At 50.9% G+C, this 25,227-nt stretch overlaps 1 protein-coding gene across 17 annotated transcripts in view; it reads right to left on the reverse strand.

Annotated features, from left to right (window-relative positions):
- FUT8 (fucosyltransferase 8) overlaps positions 1-25,227 on the reverse strand; it is a 384,345-nt gene that overhangs the window by 29,833 nt on the left and 329,285 nt on the right. For 11 of the 17 annotated variants that reach the window (XM_078870634.1, XM_078870632.1, XM_078870629.1 and 8 more), the window contains one exon: positions 12,871-13,023. The exons of 5 other annotated variants lie outside the window; for them this stretch is intronic. The gene's annotated coding sequence lies outside the window, so the exon portion shown is untranslated. Of the gene's footprint in view, positions 1-5,721; positions 5,944-12,870; positions 13,024-25,227 lie in introns of those variants that run through there. One more of the 17 variants, XM_078870642.1, reaches the window with a different exon arrangement.

The following is a 25,227-nucleotide window of genomic DNA, read 5'->3' on the forward strand; positions in this document are numbered from 1 at the left end:
GCGCCGTTTCACTCGAAACTGCGCCAAGTCTCTTGAGAAGAAAAATCGGAATAAAATGATAAATCTTAATATTGGCTGCAACAACCTACTTGTTAAGAGTCGATTGTCTTTGACACGCTCAAAATTCACGAATTACTTTTTCACGCACATCGCTAGGTGGATCGCAGCAACTGGTGGCGGCGCCGGCGGTGGTTTTAATCGAGGATCCATTCTTGCCTCATCCCCGTAGTAAAAAGCAGCGTCTCTGGCAGGGGGCTGCGCAAGTCGTGCTAATCGATTGCGGCGAGAAACGACGCATTCTCGGGCTCATCGCGAGCGTAACACAATTGTACGTCCGGCTCCGGCGTCATGACTCGTTCCACTTGGAAACATTTACAAACGCAGCGCGTGCGGCACAGCCAATGGCCAATGCGGCCGGGACAGTCGCTGGCCGTGCTACCGCTGAGCCAGCCGCTGAGTTCTCACTAACGGCAAACCCGCTGCGCCCCCCCGCCCCGGCTCAAACGAACGATGCGGCACGGCTCCACCGGTGCCCACGAGCCGGCGTGGCCTTCGATTCAAAAACGACGGCGGCCGATTTCTGCAGAGGACAAGTGCTGTCGACGTCTCTGCAATGAAAGTGGGACTCGTTGTAAAGCACTCGCGTGACACCCTACTTTCTCCGGGTGATCTCTCGTGCGGCTGTTCCATTCGGATGGCACGAAACAGATTCGATTTGCGTGCAGAGAGCTGTGGGTGGACCGTCGCTTTGTGACATTGTGAGAGGCGACGGCGGCTTGCGGAGGCCTTCACACCGCCAGTGGATTAAGATTGAACCACTTCTACGGGGAAGTTTTAAACTTATCTTCTTTTTTTCTCTCTCTCTGACTACTTGCTCTCTCTGCCTGTGTCCTTTCTTTGGAATGTTCACACTTAAATTCTAACTTAGCAATCTTTGAAATACGTAATCAACCAGGCTATGCGTTAATTGTGTGTTGACCGACCCTCTGTGTTGTATTACATTACATTTCGATATTTTACTAGGTTATTTAATTTTAGTGTGTCCTTCTCCTGATTTTCAGGCTTGCTTGCCGTGTCATCGCACTTGCAGCACCACGTTTCGTTGTCCACTCATTGATATGCTAATTTTTTCTCTAACCCCCCTCCCTCTCTCTGCGTCCGCCCTCCTCTGTCTATTTAAGGCCACCCCACAGAGACGACCACCTCTCTCTGTTACCTGTGTTGCTCTCTCTATGTATCTTGGTGATATCTGTCTGCTAATATGTCTGTCTATAGTTTTCTGGTTAGATTTTATGTCGCTATTTCATTATACCTGATGATGATTGCTTGTGTTGCAATCGAAACGTCGTATTCTATTATTTAATTTAATTTATTATTTTATCTTTAGACGTGACTTAACCGAAAGAAACAAATAATAAAAAAATTAAGATTGACCACGGCTGTTCACGATGATGACTCGTGCAAAACGTCTCCCATTGTAACTGTAAGGGGGGAGAGAAACTGATTTGTGCTGGGTACCAGGGACACGAACGTGCCTTGTAGTTTCTGTCGACCAATTGGTATAGCTCAGCCTATGGTATAACCCAGGGTTTGGGGATTGATTGAACCCATCATCTTTCCGGGGTCAATAAAACAGGGACCACTTTGTGGGGAAAACTCGCCCCTGCTGTAGAAATGTGGAATTACCACCGCTGGCTCAGGGACTAGGAGCAGAGATGAGCGCGGCGTGTGAATGTTAGTTTGTGCATGAAATCACTTTGACTCGTTGTAGGCTCGGTATAAAATGAGAGATCGGCCTTATTGCCGTATTCTGCTGACACGCACAAAGACGGGGGGGGGGGGGGAGAGCCATAACTCACAAGAGCAGCTGCTCCTTTTCGCGCCAGTGCTCGACGCACGAGCTTTACAGCCGCACGTCCACGCTGCGAGTGAGGCTCAATTTAATTTACCTCTGTAGGGGACACGAATGTCAGATTTCTGCTTGTATTGCGCAATATATTTCAGGGCCTCCATGGGACATTGCCGCCACCCCGAGGTTGACAACCGGGCAACGTGGACGTGCGATGCCGCTCCGCACGTTCTCTCATTACCCTGTAATCGCGGGCATTGCCGCCACGCCGCCGATGATGATGATGATAACTGTGGGAGCACACACCTCCAATCTTCAAGGGAGCGGCGGCGAGATCTAGCGACGCGTCTCCGTGGCGTCTCGACGCTCGCGGGCGGCGATCGCAGCGTTGAGACGCTCACGCGGCCCCCCTTCTAACGGTGTGCCCCCCTGCTCTGACCAAAACAACACGGCGGTTATGTCACCAGGGGATTTTTTTTTTTATCAATCGAAATGTTCCCCCATGTCTGGTGAAAAAAAGTGAGTCGAGAGTATTACGTTTTGAGTTGGTGCCTATCAACTGGTTCCCGATGTACGTTGGTTTGCATCAATTTCTAAAACAATTGACGTTTTACTGATATCTAGGCGAATTTTTTTTTTTTAATGGCCTCAAATGGTAAAACTAAAATGGAATCGAGGTTGCCCCCTTTGCAAAAAAAGTTACATGCAAAACGGTGCAGAAAAACCGATTTTAAAGCATCGTGACAAATCAAACAATGCACCAAAAGCACCCACCCCGTACATTATAATTTCCTAAACATTCCTTAACCCGCACTTTAGGCCATGTCAAAATTGGTTCATGATACAATATCACTCTAAAAAAAAAAATCCAGATGAAAAGTTTACTTTCTTATTATGATGATGACTTGCCTCGTTTACCCAGGGAACCCCTCACCGAGTCTCAAGACTCCTTGTCACGAGGGTCCTGCCACGTTTTCTCAGGAGGCGGCGACGCTGCCGCTATGCATTGCCCCCAACCGAGTGATTTGCAGGTAACTCGTCAGCACCGGTTTACAGCGTGCGCACGGCATCTGGCTGCGGGAGGAAACCCACTAAAAAACAGGCAGGGGGAGAGAGAACGTGTGATACTCCGCACAGAAAGGCACCAGTGTGGGGAATCGAACCCAGGGAATCCTTGCCGTGAGGCGCGAGTGTTGCCGCTGGGCCACCTGCCAGCCCCTCATTGCGTGAAAGCGAGGGCCTCTCCCGCAGCTCAAAGGGCTTCAGCGCAGCCCCGGGGCTAACCTAGATCCACCCAATAGTGCTCACGCTCCTGAATCCGGTCAACCTTGTTTTAATGAACAAATCGAACGTTACATAACACTGCATTACACAATACCACATAACTCAACATTACACATAATCCATCCTGATTTTCTCGCGTAATTTACACTTAAGATATTATACCGTCGTACATTTGGCACGTTCTCTATCAAGGCGTCTTGAAACGTCCTATTCCCTGTGAATGTTTAGATCTGCCCTTGAACAGCGCTGCCACTAGAGAGCAGCGGAGGGATTTGAGAAGTGTCGATACTTCTGTTGCGGTCTAGCTATTCATTTTTATTCTACATTTGTTTTATCGATTCAAGTATTTCTCACCGGAACGTCCCTTGAGATCCGCAAGGGTGCCCCAGGTGCCGAGTGTCTGTACGTGCGTGTGTGTATGTATGCTGAACTTCTTTCGCACCGTACTGAGCCAACCGTGTTAATCAGAGGTGCTAATGACATGCGCAGAGTAATTCTTAATGACACACACTCAACATGCTTGACCCAGATCCCTTGGCACGGAGATCAAGGGGCTTAGAAGCTGCCTCCCGCCGTCGCGATGACGCCAAATTATTATTTTCTGTTGATGACAATCGTAGTAAGAAGAAGGCAAATTACTTCCCATGAAAGCCTCGCCGAGTCTCAGGACAGCTTTCTAGGAGGGTCCTGAAGCACTGGGACGCTTGGCCAGTTCTCTTGATTGCGAGTTTGGCTTCACGCGGGAACAAAACTTGGGTGCCTTGAGAAACCCCAAACCCCCACTCAGTCCCCCAACCCCCACTAGGCCCCCCAACCCCCCACTCCGCCCCCCCCAACTCTCCACTCAGCCCCCCCAACCCCCCACTCAGCCTCCCACTCAGCCCCTGCATGGGATTACTACATCAACAAAAAACCAAACAATTTAAAAAAAATGCAACAACAAAAACTCATATAGAATGAACCAAAAAAAACTAACAAAGCAAAAAAGGGTTTCATCCACTGAGCAGGGATATAAAGCAATGCATTATCCAGAACCAACCGGAAGTAAACACCGTCAAGAACCAGTCGCTTCAAAATTAAAAGGCGTAAACTTCTTCCCCAATAAATTCCCCCCAATGCAGTGTGAAGACGGAGAGGCAAATCCGGTGCTGTGGAAAATCTGACATCGTTAAGTGGAGCAGAACAAAAGGGATCTGCCGCCTGCAACCCCATACAGCTGCTACTGCTGCTGCTGTGCCAGGGCCATGCACTATATAACCAGACACTGTTTACCCGTGGCCTCTGGGCAATGGGCATTTTACTGGTCAATGTCACCTCGTCTGTCAGCCTGCTCCGGGAAGCCCCTTGGCCCGGCGCTCTTGAGTGTGACAAGTCCAAAAGGTGGCAGCCGCTGCCGGTGACAACGTCGGCGATTGATTTTGTCACAGTTACTGCCGAGGCATAATTTCTACCTGCCGGATACTGCAGGCAGAGGTCACCGCCCCCACCCCCCGCCGTTCCTCCAGTGTGAGTCATTAAAAATCAACGTTGCTGTGCACGCCACACGCTTCGTACCGCAGCGGGATACCACGTCCGAAAAATTTGGAATAATAATAATTCCAACGTATAATGCGCATTCCATCCTAGGATCTCGATGCACAGTGCATGAAAAGCAGGAAACAAAAACAGAATCAAGGGCAGCCGAACAAACTGGAGAGGGAAGGCCATTTAAAGAGATGGGTTTTCAAGGCAGACTTAAATATATCTACCGACTCTGAATACACACAAGCCACCCATTTAAAACCTGCAATTTCTTTTGAGAACAAACAATTCCGTTGATTCAGTACATTTTGAACCGCGCGCTATTCACACGATGCCGGCACGCGATGGCCTCCTCATTGAGAACGACATCATGAGGATTGTTGACACCGGCTGTGGACAGCGCACCGCAACAATGGCCAGGGTGGCCTGCCGAGTTAGAACCGCGGACCTCTGCGCTCGGTCATATCACCACCCCAAATTTAGCTCAATATTTAATTTAAATTGATTGTCGTGTGGCCGTGTGAAAAATACAAAAGTCAGTGCGATCTCCTACTGCTCAATGAGACATTGAAGCAGTTGCTCATCTCCTGTCGAGGGCCCTGAGTCAGTGGTGGAAATTCGACATTCCTATGGAGCTTTTTTTCCACCTGCCCCCCCCCCCACCAGCACCCTCACTTTCATATGCAAACGATTGTAGGTGTGGGTTCGACTAAAGAGACAATAAATAAACCCTGACATTTTAGGGGACCCAAATTACAAAATATATATTTTTTGCATTTTGTCCCAAGCACAGACGGTGTGCCCAGGATGTGTCTCGGATGTGCCTTCATTGTCTTTGAGAACACTCCCACGCACCCCTGTAATGCTTTCACCAAAGGCAAATTCAAAGGACTGCATTGAAGTACTGAATTATATCATTAAAACTGCTATTACCACTTTATTTCATTATTACATTTATAAGATAAATCCGGGCCTCCAGGCTACTACGTATATTACGGTGCCCTTAATTTGTGAAAATGTCTTTTAGTGCAATGTCTTGTACAGCAACTCTCAAATAAATGACTTGCTCTTTCCGCTAATTCCTCTCTGCCCCGTGTGCAGAGCACGCACAATGAGGGCAGCTCCATCAGGCAGCGGCACGACATCGCCGCCACCGACACCACCACCGCCGCCGCCGACGGTCGATTGCGGGGGGAGCGCACAAACTCAGCCTGGTAGCAGCGCTCACACGGCCACAGCCAACCGCACAGCCACTCGCCTTCACCGCCACTCTCCCCTTCACCGCCACTCTCCCCTTCACCGCCACTCTCCCCTTCACCGCCACTCTCCCCTTCACCGCCACTCTCCCCTTCACCGCCTCACTCCCCTTCACCGCCTCACTCCCCTTCACCGCCACTCTCCCCTTCACCGCCACTCTCCCCTTCACCGCCACTCTCCCCTTCACCGCCTCACTCCCCTTCACCGCCTCACTTCCCTTCACCGCCACTCGCCCCTTCACCGCCACTCTCCCCTTCACCGCCTCACTCCCCTTCACCGCCTCACTCCCCTTCACCGCCACTCTCCCCTTCACCGCCACTCTCCCCTTCACCGCCATTCTCCCCTTCACCGCCACTCGCCCCTTCACCGCCACTCTCCCCTTCACCGCCACTCTCCCCTTCACCGCCACTCTCCCCTTCACCGCCACTCTCCCCTTCACCGCCACTCTCCCCTTCACCGCCACTCGCCCCTTCACCGCCACTCTCCCCTTCACCGCCACTCTCCCCTTCACCGCCACTCTCCCCTTCACCGCCACTCTCCCCTTCACTGCCACTCTCCCCTTCACCGCCACTCTCCCCTTCACCGCCACTCTCCCCTTCACCGCCACTCTCCCAAACAACGGCACGTAAACCCTAAACGGCGACTGAGCACTGACATTAGGATTCACAAAAGGACGGCTGCATGTGATGGGATGCGTCCGATCGACACGCACATATGCCGTCGACAGCCCGCAAAGCTGCGGGGTCGTGCCGGCGCACGACGGTGCCCCATGCCGGCTCGTCTCCCGACACTCCGCCAACGGGCGCGCGAACTGGGGCCGCCGCGGTCCCGGCACGTCCCAAGCTCAAAGCGACGCTCGTTCTGTCGAGGGGGCGCGGCGGTGAGCGTGTGGCTCCGCCGCGGCGCTACGAGGTGGCGATACCGACGCTGCCACGGGGACAAATTCCACCTCCGGGTACACACGGTGGGTACATCGAGCGGCCAGCAAGATACGTTTGTCAGTGAAAAGGACGTTTAAAAATAAAAAAGCCTGTTCATTTCCGCACGTGAGCATAATTGCAGCGGATGCTACTGGTATGCTTATAAATCTAGTAAGTCAATAAAAACCGGAATGATGATTTAAGTAGGGTGTATCGCCTGGAACATTATCTATTTCAAAAGTTCAATGAATAAAACTTAAATAATTATTTAACAAAGAACGGATATGGGTGAACAAATAAAATTCAGAAGGAGCCTTTGGTCAGAAGTCATTGGAACCTCCTTGCGACGGGGCTAATTGCTCATATATTTTTTAATCAAATTTGTTCAGCATTCCTGGAAATAAAATATAATAATCTCCAAGGTGAACCAAGGGCAGCAGTTGGGAAAATTAGATCAAAACAAATTCAGCATTCGTGCGATTTACAACACATACGCCGATACGCACGTACGCAAGATCCTACAGCACTGGTACCAACACGCTGTGTGCACAAAACCGTACACGGTGTCTGTTGTCACCAGAGGTGCAGCCATCAAGTGCTTTCGTTTTATATTTATAGCTTTTCTAATAGCTTGTCTTATACACCACTGCTGGTGGAAGGGTTTCCAAGTACAGGGAATTTGGTCTACTCTTCCACGCTCGCCAGATATCTCAGAGTTGGTGGAAGCACCCACACTGTACCCGACCACCACACGCGACCGTGCCGATCGACTCGCCGCGGCGAACCCATTTGCACCGCTGGCCACCGAGTGAAACTCGCCCCGTTGTTTCGGCCAGCCACGCCAGGAGATGGAGTCGAACCGGCAAACCCCTGCATCGCAACTTCAGCGTCGGCCCTGCCGACCGTTCACACCTCCACCGTGGCAGCAACCCCGCCCCCCCCTCCCCCTTAGCGGCCGTACGCATGCTCGGCTCGCCGACGGCACTCGCGGCCAGGGCGGCAACGATCCAGGGCGACGGGCGCGCATACTGTATCAAGCACGCGCAACAAAGCAACGCCACCTGACGAACCCCGCGCCCTCCGCACGGGCTCCCGTGGCGCGGAGCCGTAGTTGAGAACGACACGCAAGCGAGGGGGCAGCACCGGCGCCCGAGCCGGGAGAGACACACGGCGAAGGATGACGGCCTCCTCCTCGCACCGAAATTGCGAAAGTTGATAAATGTATGGCTTTGAATCGACACACAGCGTGTGAAATATTGTGCGTATACATCGATTCGAAACTGTTCATTTGTCAACCTCGAAGCTTTCAAGGCAGCCCGGTGAAAAAGTGCAACCATCTCCTATAACGCAATCTCTGCGCCATCTCTCTGCTCTGAAGAAGTGCCACTTCTCGGAGAGTTTGACTTTTTCATAGGCTTACATATGTGTGTGTGTATTTCTACACGCAAGTGTTAGTGAGAAACAGCAATCATTCTTATTATTGGGAATTTTAAGTAAAGTAAAAGTACACCCACGCATCAGAGCTGAATGACAGATAAACGTGCACACATCTCCAAAGCAATAACACCCATGGCCGTGAAGCTCTTGAAAAAAAGAATATCGTGGGCACCTGCACAAAAATGGAATGAAAAATCATGGGAACCTCTTTGTGGGGAAGTTGACAGTGATTGTTGGGCAGATAAACTCTACCCCGCCCTGTTAATGTGGAATTTTCAGCACTGGCTCAGGGCCGTACACAGCAAGTTAACAGGATGTCACAAGTATTTTTAACTTATTTTGCGATACCTTTGACGATACTCAGGCTGCTACCGAGAAATGCGTCTCTACAAACTGCGAGGCAGACAGGGGCATTCTCCCATCGTATGTACATACGTAGAACATCTTTCGCAGCGTACATTGCCAACATAGGGCGCGATGCAGCGACCGTCTTTGTTCGGAAGTTAAAATCAGCCGGTTTAGAGCGGTCCGCAACCAAATGCAGCGGAAACAACAACAAAAAACTTCCCTTCGCCAATCTCAGACGATGGGGGAAAAAACGCGCACGAACACTCGGACACGCGGATAGGCAAACACGCACGCCTTCCAGCCACGAACAGACTGACACTCCGACATGTGCACACGCGCTCTGGAGAACGCACGGAATTATTTTGGTCTTGTCTCACGTCAATGTCGGGGGTCATTTTCCTGACAACGGCGAAACATTTGTAGTACGATTCACAACTGGTTCTTTGGCTTAAGCCGCAAAATGATCTGGACAAAATTTTTCCCTGAGAACCCTCTACCTCCCCACACGGCCAAACAAATCACGGTGTCTCGTGTGTAATTGCCTGACGATGCGCCAATAATTGAAAAAGTTACATTTTGCCTAATTTCGGGCGGGTGATTTCATTGGCTGCAGAGGAAGAAGCTGTGGATGTGTGCTCTTTGTAAATAGTGATTGGTAAGTATGAGCAAATACTTATTGCTAAATAGATATTTATTGATAAATAGCTATTGCAAAACAACTCATGTCCACTGCTGTGCTGGAACTTACGTCTCTCACCTCATGACACGTTCAACTTCATGACTGTCGATAAAAAATTCTGCTTGCAAATTTCGTTTTGCGATTACTGTGTTTTGTCGAGTATATATAAATACATTTATATATCTGCCAAATGAAATGTGTTCTTTCAAGTCTGGATCATTGCCGAGGAGTAACCTATCGTGTGAATGCATCGAGCTTCCCCTGACACCAACCAGGCTGCCAGCCAGCCCTGGCCAGCAGGCCTCCCTTGACACAAGTACACTACCATGGCATTCACGTTGGCTTCTCTCTCGCGTGTGTGTGCGTGCATGCGTGTGTGTGCGCGTGTTTGCGCGTGTGTGCGCGTGTGTGCGCGTGTGTGCGCGTGTGTGCGCATTCCCGGTACGCTGCGAAGAGCGGTCGCGCAGCGGTTAGCGCGCCGCGCCATTAACCCAGCGACCCAAGATCAATTCCCCATCAAGGCCAACGCCGGTGATGATTATCTGCACCAGTCCATGGTCTCCCCGAGGTCGACTTCGCCTCAAATGAGTACCTGGTGCGAAGTGTAAACGTCACCACTTGGGAGACAGGAGGCAGCCGGGCGTGGTGCTCATCCTGCCCTCGTGCGCCATGCCGGCCAGAAATGCTCGCTAACTGCACTTGCCTCTACAGCCTGTTCAGGATATAGGGGGAATATCTCTCTACCTTTGTATGTCTGGTGTATTGTTTTAGCCTGAGCAATGGCTGAGTCAACAGAACACATTCACACATTTGTTGCTTATGCTTAAACGAGCGCGAGTCGAATGCATGTATGTACGTTGAACTTCTTCCGCACCGTACGTAGCCGACCATGCTAAGTGGAGGTGCAGGGGTAAAGACAACAACATAAACACAAACAGCAGTTCTAAAGAAATTAATTTCAAATTAGATTTGAAAGTGCATAGCTCCAAGTGGCTTCCTAATATCGGAAGACCGTTCCAGAGGGCCGCAGAAGCGCACCTGAAAGTGCGTGATGCGGTGACCGTCTTTGTTCGATGGTTAGCATAAAAGCCGCCGCGAGGATGAACCGAGTTTGCGTGATGGTTTATTCTCCTTGACGAGATCAGCACGGTATTGTGGTTTATTTTTAGTAAGCACTTCGTGTGTAATGAGTATGACCTCATAATGTATTTCTTCAATTCATTATGAGGATCGGTTGTGTTGAACCGATGTGTTGCTTGTGTTGAACCAATGCTGCTGAATTATGCACTCCCAGAAGGCCCTGTGGCTGACAGGAAGTGTAAAAAATACTTCAATTTTGTATTTGGAGGCACAAAAACGTGGAGGAGACGCACAGTCGGCTTATTCATCTCGTTACTTATATTCTCCACAACAACGCTCCACAGTGATCCTTTTGAGGTCTCAGGTTCACGGCGCTAGGTGCAGTGAATTCCCCACGTGGCGAGCAGCCAGAACATGGAGGGAAGTTTGCTCGGCTACATTCACCTAGCGTCTAGATTCATCGTTACGGAGGGGATTCGTGCGACTAGCACAAGGCATGACCTCTTGGACTCGCAAGCTCATGCCACCAGCTTCAACGTATTTACATCGTTGGTTAAATCCCAGACTCACAAGCTCACGACCTCCTGATATACCAGGAGAGGTGGTTAACAAAGTCAGTGTCGGTCCTGGAGACATTACAGCGATAACACTCCGCTGCTGCTGACGTGGTCGTCTGCTGGTTTAACCATCTGAAAGATACATTGTAGTTGTCGCTCTGCATCATCGGCATCAGCCGTGCGGAAGTGTCTCTTCTAAAGAGATGGCAGCGCGAGTGACGACCACGCGAACACGCAGCGCGCCGGACCACGAGAGCTGGTGGCAGGCACGCGAGGCATTCCACCTTATCGGCCGCTCGGTCCGTCTGGGGCCGCATGCCTCGCTCAGTGTGGCTCGGTGTGGCTCAGTGTGGGTCAGTGTGGCTGGGTATGGGCCGGCCTGGCACGGCTGAGGTCGCCCCACGTGTGTGTAACCGGCTCACCCTATCCCTCTCCTCCCGGTGATTGTAACGAGGGTACAGACTCTACCACCGAGGGACACCAAAGGGTTGTGGAACGGTAACTCTTCATTTCAAAGTGTTCTACTGAGGAGCATTCGTGCATCTGTAATTAATACCAGACGCACACCAATCGACCCCACGTTACAACAACCCCTCACTCCTCAATCGCTGTACAGCGTCCATCTGAATCTGAATAGTTTCCCTGTACCCTGAATTAATTACGCCACTGCTGGGCGTGGCCTACTGCGCGGTCACGTGAGTCTATGGGTACAATCCATGATCATCATTCACTCCATTGATAATTGAACCTTATGGCGGTACCCCGGGGTACCATAGTACTCCGGCTCTCGCACAATGTCCGTGATGCAGTCACTGTTAGTCTGTTCATGGTCGGCGATGCGGCAATCGACTCATCTCGACGAGCTGTACACGATGCACCACTACGGTGCGTACCGCGAGCGTTCAGGGTTTCAGCGCAATCGTTCTCGCTGCGTTTCGACATCGCAGAGTAGCACTGGTTTTGGGTTGATTGGTACCCCAGTCGCGGAGTTAAGTACACCCCTGGAAAAAATAGTGTCCCATAAATAAGTATTTAATTTCCTCGGCCATTTTGTATTATTTGCTATCCCGGGGTACAGCCATAAGGATCAATGATACACGTGATTCATTACATTAGGCCCACACCGCCAGCTACAACGTGCCTTGCGCTGAGAGACGCTTGGCACGGCAAGCGTTCTCTGGGTGCGCCACGTGTCTGGGTACGTAACGTTTCTGGGAAATGTTACTCGGCCACAGATGCCCTTTGCAGTGTATAAAATCATTAATAGATTAATTTGCGTTCCTTCCCCGTAAACCACAATTTGAAAAGCTGGTGAAACCCCCGATGCAATAAAATGTGAGGTTACAGCAGATCGACAAGATCCCAATGATAGCAAGACATGTAATATTGCAACATCACGCAGCCAATTCAATATTTCCCACCATTAAATGCCAACACCACCTGCACGAGGCAGAGTGGCGGTGCAGCGGTGAGCGCACTTCGCTGTGAAACGACAACGCCGTGCGTTCGACTCCTGGCCCGTGGCAAGTGATATCTGTCCTAGACCTGGGACCCCCTCTACAAATACACACGGAGCAGAACGGTGAAGTATGGTCAAAACAGCCACCACAACCAACACAGTGTGGGAAGGCTTTCAGCCAAAAGTGTATTGACAAAGAGCCCTAAATTCAGATGCTTAGTTGTTATAATAATTATACCTGGACAAGTCTTTTGAGAAATCTGCATTCTCCCACAGTCCGGTGAAGCAACTGATTTCTTGATTACTCGGCCTTTTAAGAAGCGCCGGGTTGGATGATTTTTTTGGACGTCAAATGCGGTCACATAATTGAGTTACTTGAGCGCCTCCCCTGGGAGGGATGCGCGTGCATTATTTACAACCGCCACCCCCGAATGCTTTCCTTGTCGGCTGCATCGGCAGGCTCCAGCTCACTCTCTTACCCTCTCGGCTCTGCCACTCCGTTACCCGTGCCCCTTTTCCCTGCCGCACGTGAGCGTCCAGCAACTTGCGTCCAGCAACTGGCATCCAGCCAAGCGCACAAGCTCACGGGGAAGGGGCGCTGCGAGCTCATCGGCCGATTGCTCGCTCGAGTCCTGCAGGGCAAGGGCACAGAGAACGGTATTAATTAGGCCAGGGGGTTTCACGAGATCACGTGCCTACAAAGGGCGGCCAGCGATCAGGTCCCAAAGAAGGAAGCGTACGCGACCCCCACCCCCCCCCCCCCCCCGAGGCACATCACGTCAAATGGCCCAGAAACAAGCAGCACAGTTGAAGCTGACATAGAGAAGGGTTGACGCTCTTCTTGAGTTAGGTCCGGTTATTGTAAGGGCACCACGGTGGCGAGATGTTAACTGCCTCGCCTGGTATACAGGTTGCGGGTTTCCTCTCGACCCCTAATGCCTGTATATCTGTATATTTGGAGTTTGCATGTTCTCCCTGTGGTCGCGCGGATTTTTTCCTGGGTCCTGAACAGGCCTTACATGGTTACACCGTTTTTATAACAACTTGGAAAGAAATGATTGGTTATTAATACTAATAATATCCGTGTGTTTTTCATACAGTGCCCACCTATACGCCGGAGTGCATTACATCACACAATATCTAAACACATTTGAATGGGCACACCCAGTGGCAGCTGTCCCTGTGGGTACGAGGTGACTCAGTGCCCGGCTTGCAACAAGGGGTGATCGCGCTACCGCTGGACCGTGCGAGTAACAGATTTAAAGTGCATGTGTACGTAGCATGACGTGTGTACTGTGTGCTGTGTGTGTGATGTGTGTGTGATGTGTGTGTGATGTGTGTGTGATGTGTGTGTGATGTGTGTGCTGTGTGTGGGTGTGTGTGCTGTGTGTGTGATGTGTGTGTGATGTGTGTGTGATGTGTGTGGGTGTGTGTGATGTGTGTGGGTGTGTGTGGGTGTGTGTGCTGTGTGTGGGTGTGTGTGCTGTGTGATGTGTGTGTGATGTGTGTGGGTTTGTGTGCTGTGTGTGCTGTGTGTGGGTGTGTGTGTGCTGTGTGTGGGTGTGTGTGCTGTGTGATGTGTGTGTGATGTGTGTGTGATGTGTGTGTGATGTGTGTGGGTGTGTGTGCTGTGTGTGGGTGTGTGTGTGATGTGTGTGTGATGTGTGTGGGTGTGTGTGCTGTGTGTGGGTGTGTCCTTTGGCCTTGCAGAGGATAAGTTCCATATCAAGGGATTATCCAGCTGAAATATTTTAAATATGTTTAATAATTTGTATATCTCTGTGGCACAATGATACATTATTCATTTTTGTGTTAGCCCATGCAATGACCAAGCCACAATTTTGTCATGAATCCCTCCACAACCCGACACTGCAAAACAACGTAGCTCAACGCAAAAAAAAACCAGTTACGTATTACAGCATTGAAAACTGTGTGCGCTACGAATTCAAGATGGTTATATAATCATCACCGAGCCACAGCATTATCGCCAAATAAAACTCAGCACAACAGTTATCGTGGTCATAACTATATACGGGAGCACTCTGTGCCGCTCGGCCCTGTTTTTCTGTTCAGTGACAAGAGAGCAACTTAAAAGGGAATACCACGCACGGCTGTGGAGTGCGCACGGAAAGTACTCGTCCACAACACGGCAGTGGCCGGGAGAGAGGGAAAAGAGGGGGAGAGAGCGGGGGAGCGAGGGGGGAGCGAGGGGGGAGCAAGAGGGCAAGATGCGGGGAAGGGGAGGGCGGCGAGGGGGAAAAGAGGGGGGGAGCAAGGGGGGAGTGAGGGGGGGGTTCAAAGTCGTCTTCGTGGCTGCATTGATTAGCGACGGCGTGGACATGACAGGAAATCTTTTATAAAAGGGAGCTGTGATATAAATCTATTCGGAATAAAACACCACTTGCCCTGCACTACCTCCACAGTCAATAAATAGGACATCAAAAAAGGAAATGCATCTTACTGAAATACTAATTGACAAAAAGAATATTCTCTTGCATCAACTGAAAGTTACACAAGGAGACGATGCACTGGGCTGACACGACGACTTCGCGAGACGGAGACGCGGCCACAGCCCCCCACCTCATCACCCCCCCCAACCCCCACCTCACCCCCCCCAACCCCCACCTCATCCCCCCCAACCCCCACCTCATCCCCCCCCCCACCACTACTCCCACCACTCCCACCACCACCCCCCCCACCTCACCACCCCCCACACCTCACCACCATCCCCTCCACCTCACCACCCACCCAACCCCACCACCCCCACCTCACCACCACCCCCACCTCACCACCCCCCCTACCTCACCACCACCTCCACCACCACCCCCCCCCCACCTCACCACCACCCCCACCTAACCACCACCCCCACCTCCACCTCACCACCCCTCAACCCCACCACCACCCCCCCCCCCCACCTCACCACCACCTCACCACCTCATCACCCCCCCCAACTCCACCACCTCACCACCCCCCCACCTCACCACCCCCACCTCACCACCACCTCATCACCTCATCACCCCCCCCCAACCCCACCTCACCACCAACCCCACCTCACCACCAACCCCACCTCACCCCCACCTCACCCCCCCCCCACCTCACCACCACACCCACCACCCCCCCCCCACCTCACCACCCCCCTGCTGCACCACCACACCCACCTCACCACCTCCACCTCACCACCACACCCACCTCACCACCCCACCCCCCACCTCACCACCCCCCTGCTGCAGCAGGAGCTGCACAGCAGCCGCCGAGTAAAGCAGAGCGATGCTGCACATTGCGCCAATACGATAGTTGTCGTGATTGTTGTCATCATCGTTATTGTTGTTGCCATTGTTGTTATCGCACAAGTCGATGTTCGTCCCTAAAGAGACTCCCCACCACCACCGCCGCTTCTCCTCTTGCCGCTCGCCACCCGGAGCAGCGAGCCGCCATGTCACGGCCGGCCCCCCAGCGCGCCGGTCCCCCAGCCCGTCGGCCCTCCGCACTGCCCACACGACCAGCGCTACTCTCTTGCCGCTGCAAGGACCATCGAATGAGAATGCGAGTTGATGAACGATTTTTATTACCACCACTCCCACACTTTATTTGACAGTTCTCTCTCGACTCTCTTCAGGAAGAAAGCTGCCAAGTTTTCGCATTCGGGCACGGTGCCGATAACGTGTCAACCCAATTGAGTGATTTTCAGGTAATTCTCAGCATTATTTTGCTTCTTCTGCGAATACGAGTGAGATTGTCAACCCCTTAGCCACGGGAGGGGGAAACCCATGCAGAGCACGAGGGAGGACAAACAAGCCCCGCAGCACAGAAAGGGCCAGAAACGGCCCGCCCCGAGTCGGGAATGGAACCCCCGAGTGTGACCACTGCGCCACGCTGCCGCCCGGCGTGGTTCATCAGCGTCTCAAGGCCCCTTCGTCAACACCGACCTTGCCAACACCCTCGCCTGCCTGCTGCTACAGTCGGGGTCTCGCCTCGACCGCTGTAATGCCAATCTCGCCGAGTCATTATCAAGCAACATCCTCAAATTGCAAGGGCTACAGAACAACCTTGCTCCTGTCGTTCTCGGCCCCGACGTCTACAGCTCGACTTGGCCACCGCTCTCCGTACTCTTCGTTGGCTCCCTTTCGCCAGCAGGACAAATATACACAATTGCGGCTGCCTTTGTCATCACATCCTTGACCACCGGTTCCCCAGCACCATACCTCGCCTCGCTACTCTCTATCCTTGCTTACTATCTACGTGACTTTAGCGAAAGAACCAAAGAACATAGAAACCCTTGCACTGAAGCTCATGGTAGAACCCTGCGCAGCAGCAGGAGCAGTGTCACTCAAAATCTGCCATGGACACCAAAAAGGTCTCAAACTGTTACAGCCGCACGTCACTATACACTATACTAGACTATACAATACACTACTATACACTACACTATACTACACTATACACTACACTACTATACACTACTACACTACACACTACACTATACACTACACTACTATACACTACTACACTACACACTACAATACACTATACACTATACTACACTATACACTACACTACTATACACTACACTATACTACACTATACACTACACTACTATACACTACACTATACACTACACTATACTAGACTATACACTACACTACTATACACTACACTATACACTACACTACTATACACTACACTACTATACACTACACTACTATACACTACACTACTATACACTACACTATACTACACTATACACTACACTATACTACACTACTATACACTACACTACTATACACTACACTACTATACACTACACTATACACTACACTATACTACACTATACAATACACTACACTACTACACGACTATACACTACACTACACACTACACTACACGACTATACACTACACGACTATACACTACACTACACGACTATACACTACACTACACACTACACTACATGACTATACACTACACTACTATACACTACACACTACACTATACTCTACACGACTATACACTACACACTACGACTATACAATACACGACTATACACTACACTACACACTACACGACTATACACTACACTATACACTACACGACTATACACTACACTATACACTACACGACTATACACTACACTATACACTACACGACTATACACCAGTGGCGGCTCCTGCAAAATCTCTCAGGGGGGGCAAATGTCTGGATGATTGATAAGGATAAGGTCCACCCATGCAATGGATAAATTAACAGCTTAAGCATGTAAAGGCAACTTCACTTCTTTAATATTAATGAAACATAAAGTGACTCTTACAATACATCTTGTTTGTTTCTATACTCACTATTAAAACAAACCACTCAAGTTTCTTTTATTAAAGATTCCACTAGGTGGCGACAAATTATATTGTTGGATGAAACGTGCTTACGTATGATGACGTAAGCACATATGATGACGTAAGCACGTTAGGGCGAGCCCTCCCGGAAGCCATAGAGAATGCATTGCAGCGCCCCCGTTCGAAAAAAAACATATTTGAATGTAAGTCTATGGGACCACTCGGGGCGATTCTCAGCTGGAGGGAAATCGCCCAAAAAGAGGCGGTACTCCACAGAACGTAGCATGACGCTGATTGGACTATATCCAGAGGCACAGTGACGGCTAGCGTGACTCTGTGGTTGAATGACATTGGTGGTGCGTCGCCCAATCGCCCTAATGAAGAAACCGCCCCTGCTATACACTACACTAAACACTACACTACTATACACTATACTATACACTACACGACTATACACTACACTATACACTACACAACTATACACTACACTATACACTACATACTACACTATACACTAAACTGTGGAACTCTATCCCTTTGCACACCTGCAACATCAAATACACTCAAGACTTTCAAGAAACATCTAAAGGCCTCGATCTGTTTGGTGAGGCTTTCGAGCAGCCACGAGCTTGGCGCGTTATAAATATCATTATTATTATTAGCCGGGTGATGTCAAAAAACCAACAACAAAATGGTACAAAAACCATGTTAGAAATCAATGTATGCATCCACAATTTCCCATGAACGCCCTTCCAAGGCAAACGTACGCAATCTTTGTAGATCGCAGCGGAGAAGGTTTTGTTGCCACACGGAATCTGGCTCGTTGCAATGATTCAAATGAGGTGAGCTGCGTGCACCTCGTGACTCCTCACAGAATCCTGAACCTTTGTTTATCAAACGGTAAACACCGAGCAAAGCTGGGGTATTTTTTTTACTCTACACAGGCTAAGCGTGAACTTGTGAAGCCGCACGGGAGGTGTGCAGACCCCCAGGGGAGTTCCCGGCTGAGGTGTGCGTTCATCGTTTACGGACGTGATCACTGGTGGCATCAGCCAAGCTAATGGGCCCCAATTGTGCGGAGGCAGGGGATGCCACGTTGCACGACTCCCAGAGACGAGCTCTCCGGCGGAGAGTATCGGCGACTCTCCTGCACTGCCGAGTCCCAATAAGGGCAAAACTGGCCTCTCGCTCACTGCTGCCCATCAATTAGTCCCTTCGCTCGCGTTGCGTCTGATGGTTGATCGAAGAAGAGAGGACCACAATGCAGTTCTTTCAGAACTGCTGATGGTTTTTGCATAATGCACGAGGTGGGTGCTCTTGGTACGCGTTTTCGCGTGTTGTTTGAAACCCGTGGGGTTTTTGCGGCCTAAGTTATTTTTTTATTGTGATGATAGATTTTTGCTCGGCTTTGGAGATTTGGATAAATCTGCAAATGTGATAGTCTCATCCGCGTTGGCTGCTAAGTAGATTGTAAATGAAAGGGATCCATGAAAACCGCCACCCCTCTCCTGCACAAGCAATGGATTTGTCCTGAGTTAAGACTTTAAAAGTGTCTGGGCATTGAGGCTGCACGTTCAGTGTTCACACAGTACAGCAGTCCCTCGGTTAACAGTGACATCGGTTAACGTTTTGCCTCCCATAGGACCCCATGGTTGTGATTAACGTGAGCATGATGATGTAGCGGTAACATGTTTACGTTATGCACGCGGGAGCCAATTTCGGCCAATCCGAGCACTGATAAGTGGGGCTGAGCCACGCCCTCAGCCAATCAGCGACGCCCATTTATGAGCGTTTCGACCTCGACTGGCCTTGTTCACATGGCGTTGTCTGTAATTCTATTAATCCATCAATATGTTCTTATGTTGATTTCTTAATATTGAGTGTTTAAATGTTACAAATTATGTTTTTAGGGTCAAAAAGGTAAACTTCCGAACGTCTTGGAACGGCACCATTGGAACCTCATTTGCCAGTAGAAAAATATGATAATAGTTTTTTTACCCTTTTATCTGGCAACAAAACTGACACCTTTTTTACAAGGACAATGCATACATCAACTTCAAGGACAGTGCATACATATTCAGAGTCATGTTTTTTGTTTGCATTATGACTGCAGGTATTATGATCAATGCAAACATGACTCCTTGTAAAAAAAGGTGTCAGTTTTGTTGCCAGATAAAAGGGTAAAAAACAATTATCGTATTATCGTCTTGGAACGGCTTAATGCTTCCTTTCGGTGAACGGTATTTTTTATATGAACGAAAAAACACTTTAACCGAGGGACGATTGTACTTCACTCGGAGTGAAGTGAGTTCCTAAACATATGGGCATTGAAGCAGAGCTCAACTTCCGTGTACAGCCCTGCAGAGCCAGCGGCAGAATTCCCGATTCCTATGACAGGGGCGAGTCGACCCATTGGGAAACCGCTGTTGACTTCCCCACCAAGTGGGCTTAGGTCAAGCCCCCACCACGATTTGAATGTCCCTTTGAGTTCAACTCGTGTGCGTTACAAATTTAAACAGTGAATGAATGACTTCTATGAATTACACGGAAGTAGATGGCCACGCAAAGTGTTACAATGAGCAATTGAGTTGGTGAGAGTGTCCGCAGGGAGCAGCGAGAGCACGCGAGGTTGAGCGAGACCCAGCCCGGCGTGACCCAGCCCGGCGTGGCCCCTCCCGAGGGCCACACGTGCGCGGTCAATGCCCCGAGTATTTACACCCTGACCCCAAGTGTTCAAAAAAACCCACGTCAAGTAGTCAAGATGTGCGACAACCTTCTAGCGTGCGAGGCTTAGACACCAGAATTGCGTGTAGCGACAAGGGGACACCACCAAGAGGGGTGGGGCTCTGGAAGGCAGCCACCGGCGTTGCGCTCCGCGGGGGGCGCCGTGAGCCAGGACCCCGTTCATCACGCGCATTGCGTCGACGGGGGGGGGGGGGGGGTCACTTGCTCTGACTCAAGGCGCCCAGCTGGGCCCTGGCTCACATACACGGAGTGCATCGTTTCACGCCGCCTTTCATATTGCAAGAGACACATTTTTTACGTTTATTGTGCTGGCATGCAAATGGCAACAATTTAATAGGATTTTGCAACGACGTGAGAGGCGAAAGAACATACGGTCGGCAGACAATACAATGCATCGCCTGCCTTCCCACAAACCTCACTCTACACAGAGCTTTGCCAGTGCTGTTGCCACAGGTGATGCTTTGTTGCTATGGGAGACGTGGAACACAGTGGTCATGCTGCAGCCTTTAAATATGGATTTTATTTCGTGCTTCTGATCATGCCACAATTTGTATTTATTTAAAATATTTACTGCAATACGAATACCGTGTGTATATATACAAATACATACACAGCCATATATCAATTAACTGTGGAGCAGTCGTGTCACGGTTAGCGCTACGCTGCCCTACGAACCCGGCGGCCCGAGTACGATCCCCGCTCACGGACAACACCAGTGACGATTATCTGAATGGGTCCTGGGCCTCCCTTAGGTCGACTCAGCCTCAAATGAATACCTAGTGCCATGTGCAGTAAACATTGCCACTAAGGAGACAAAGGCAGCCGGGCGTGGTGCTGGCCACCCACCCCTCGTGTGCCGTGTCGGCCTTCATAGGTGCTCACAGACAGCACTTGCCCCAACAGCCCGTGAAGGATGTAAGGGGATATTTATATTTATTGATTTAAACGTTATTTTGCAGAATTCGTTTCTCTTTTAATTAAATATATTCTTAAGAAGACACATAGGGGAAGGCACCGTGTATAGGTGTGCGGCCAGAGCACAGAACGAGTTCCAACATCGCAGAAATATTTGGAGTTTGTGTCTCTCTCTCTCCGTGGTCGGCGTAGATTTTCTCCGGGTCCTCCGGTGTCTCCCTCCGCATTTAGAAACAAGCTTTTAAGATTATTTGACTGTTACCAGAAAATTCGACGTGATAAGACACTTCGTTGAGCTAATATCATTTGTTGTCAGCTTGCTTCCGGAAAAGAGCTGCACAGCTCAGTGGGTCTTCCCCGGTAATATAGAAAATAGTTTAACAGTTTAAACGTCATGAGTTCAGTTTGTCATAAGAATTCTCGCGACTCCGAGCAAACCGGAGGTGCGATATTGGGCATCGTAAAGTTACGGGAGAGCTTGCGGGTGGAGCGGACCACTCGCCGCAGCTCTGGGGTCACCCCTCTTCATCCTCGTTCCGAGGCGCAGGGCGCAGCGTGAATCGACGTGCGGAGCGCCGGGGGGGCTTCTGTGGGTCGATTCAGGGACCAATAAAAGTTCACTTTTACCAATCTACCGCTGAGAGACAATGCAATAATGTATGGTGATGAAAACTGCACTATGATTTATTGCACTGCCAGCCAATTGCTTCATGGCGAATGGCAGCTGTCGTTGTCTGTGCATGTCTGTGTTTGTGTGTGGGGAGCGATAATGCAGCGGTTAGTGCGCCGCACTACGAACCCGGCGACGCGAGTTTGATTCCCGCTCAAAGCCAACACCACTGATGATGATTAAATCGCTCCTGGGTCTCCCATAGGTCGACTCAGCCTCACATGAGAACCTGGTGCAATGAGTAAACATCACCACTGGGGAGATAAAGGCTGCTGGGTGTGGTGCTGTTCACCCATTCCCTCGTGTGCCGTCCCGGCCTGCGTAGTTGCTACTCGCAAACAGAACTTACCCCAACAGTCTGTTAAGGCTATACGGGGGATCTTTGTCTTTGTGTCCGAGAGGTCTGAGAAGTGAGGGGCAGAGTGCGTGTGTGGGAAGTCTGCGGTGCTTCAAATATGACATTTCACGGACAATTTCGAGTTGAATATATCTTTGAACTTTAACGAGTTGTCACCTATAAAATGTTACTATTTATTATATTTTGCATGCATATATTCTTGTTCCTGGATCATTTTGCTGTTCAAGTATTGTGCCGTGTTCCCCGAGTTCCGTTCTATCCAGCCCAGGTTGGCGACTGCACGCATGCACGAGCGCCCACTGTCGACGGGGCTCGCGCGCGGCCACGTGGACCGGGAACGTTTCGCCCGTGCGGAGCCAAAGCACACCCGAGTAACACACAGAGAGGCGACTCGGTGTAGGCCGGGCACGCGACTCGGTGTAGGCCGGGCACGCGGCTCCGTGAGCCAGCCATGGGCGGGACTCAGCATGTTGAACGGTCCAAACAACATGTCCAGCCACGCCCTTCCACCCACCCCCCCGTGACAAGAACATTGCTCTCTGGACAGAAGCTCCCTCCCTTCTTCACTCTGCTGTCCGGAAATGGAACTGCCTCCCTGATGAACACAATGTCGGTGAAATCACCGATTCTGGTCTCAAGGCCTCATACGTGGACATCTTCTGTCTCCACCGCACGCGCCTTATCGTGACCGAGGCTTTGAGCTGCACTGAACCAATGATTACGCTGATGTCTGATATGGCTGTTGTTCACAATTGCACCCAATTAAAAAAAAGCTTTAAATCCTGTCCGTGCCTCCCAGGCGAAGGATTCTGTGCGAGGGTGACGCCGTCCGTCGCGCCTCCGACGGGCCATGTCGGCGGGGGAGCAGTCCGCGAGGAGGCGCTCCGCTCCGCTCACGTTCCACGCGGGAACCAACACGGAGGAGGCGGAGGGGACGCGCCCGGCAGATGAAGCGGGCGCCGTCGTTCAATCCTTTCTGCCGTCGCGTTCAAACCGACGTGGTCCAATTTTTCCCCCTTCCATAAAAAAAATCGCGGAAAGTTTTCGTCGGGTAGACTCCACAAATTCCTGCCAATCTCACTCAACTGTCGGGCTACAATCGCTAAGGAAGGAAGGAAGTCGCAACATTAAAACAGAGACACGGCCTGCAGTGGTCTCACAGCAGCAGGGGGGGGCGGGGGGCGGGGGGCGGGGGGCGATGTTGCCGTGCATCGTCCCAGGAGCATGACGCCGGCACGCAATGGCCTGCTCTTTTGAACGACACCACGCGACCTTCAACATCCACAGCAAAGCAGACGGCGTGTGTGCTATGTTATAGTCAATACACCCACGGTATTAACCAGGGCACCCTGCCGGATTCGAACCGTGAAACATCTCCTCCGAGCGGCAAAACGAGCTTCCGCTGGGCCACGTCCCTGCCGAGAAAGTAATTAGCGATGCATGTTTAATGACTGCCGAGATGACTAAAAGCAGGAAAACATGGCTACATCACAGTCTCTCCTTGCATGTGCGGCGTGCGTGAAGCCTCTCCAGCGAACTCATTCTCAATTCCTCACTGCGGCTGCGTTGTGAATTCCATAATGCTTATCCGCATCGCTGCCGGTCTCTAAAGCCGCGAGTACTTTACTAATGGCTGCAGGACAGCAGAGCCGGGCACCGCAGCACAAAGCACTCCCAGACTTGGGAGCCCACGCGGAGTGAATCGTGCGTGTGACCCACACAGGGCGCGCTGCAAAGCTCGGAGTGAATGCACCGAGGCTGGCAAAACAAAACCAAAGCCAGGATGCTTCAACCAACGCACCACTTGGAAAATAGATAACAAAGGCTCAGCACATCCATCAACAACACTCTGGCCTTCAAAGGGAAACATATAGAAGCAGATCATGTTTCGGGGGAATGACCCTTTTCACGTTCCATTGCCTGAAAGCGTCGCTGATTAGACCGTACGTATTTTTTCCGCTTTGTGTCCAAACTATTTTCGATGACAGTGTTCAGTTTCTGTTGTCCTTCCTTGCGCACCGCTGCCAACGCAGCAGCAGCAGAAGCGCCAAATTTCATATATATTTTTAAAGTTTTCCATGAAGACACGTATTTCGCTGTGAAAACATAGGAGACACGCTCGCTGTATTCGCACGGAACCTACGGTGTCTTGGGCACCGGTCTGTATGGTACAGCGGACGGCAGCTTCCGGAACGAGCAACGCTCGAAGATACGACGACCCGAACTCACACGTCCCGATACAGCACAAAGCCGTTCACTCGTGCGGAAACCACACCACCGCAGAGATGCTGCGCACGGGATTTCCTGCGGGGGAAGCCTCCAGCACGCGTTCTCCGACGAGCAGGATTAAGTGCCGCTTGCCACCTTTGGGGCCAAGATTAATGCGGAGCTGAAGCCCCGCTAGCTTCGACTGCACTACCAATATATCAGAGGCAGTCTCCAGCGGACTAAGGGGCGCACTGGCGCGCAGCGCAGGCGGCTGACGGCACCGGTTGACCCCGGTGGCGCTGCATGCACAAGCAGGCCGGAGAGGTTTTCCTGGAACCCGGCCCTTTACCAAAGTCCCACCGGTAGACCTCGGCAATTTCTTCAGCACCCCCTGGGGTGCACACAGGGCTCAGAGGGCCGTGCGTGTGGTAATGCGGAGTACTTCTGCAGTAATGGTCTCACCTGAGTAGCTGGAAATGGTTTCAGGAAGACTTTGCGCGCGTGCGCACACTGCTGACGAGCGGAAGGCAAAACCCCTGTCTAAACCCGGCGATGACTTGGATAACTGGAGGAAGACGATGACACACGGTGGTTGCATTTTAATTGCCATCATTAC

The sequence above is a fragment of the Lampetra fluviatilis genome, chromosome 30 (assembly GCF_964198595.1).
Source record: "Lampetra fluviatilis chromosome 30, kcLamFluv1.1, whole genome shotgun sequence".
Lineage (NCBI taxonomy): Eukaryota > Metazoa > Chordata > Hyperoartia > Petromyzontiformes > Petromyzontidae > Lampetra > Lampetra fluviatilis.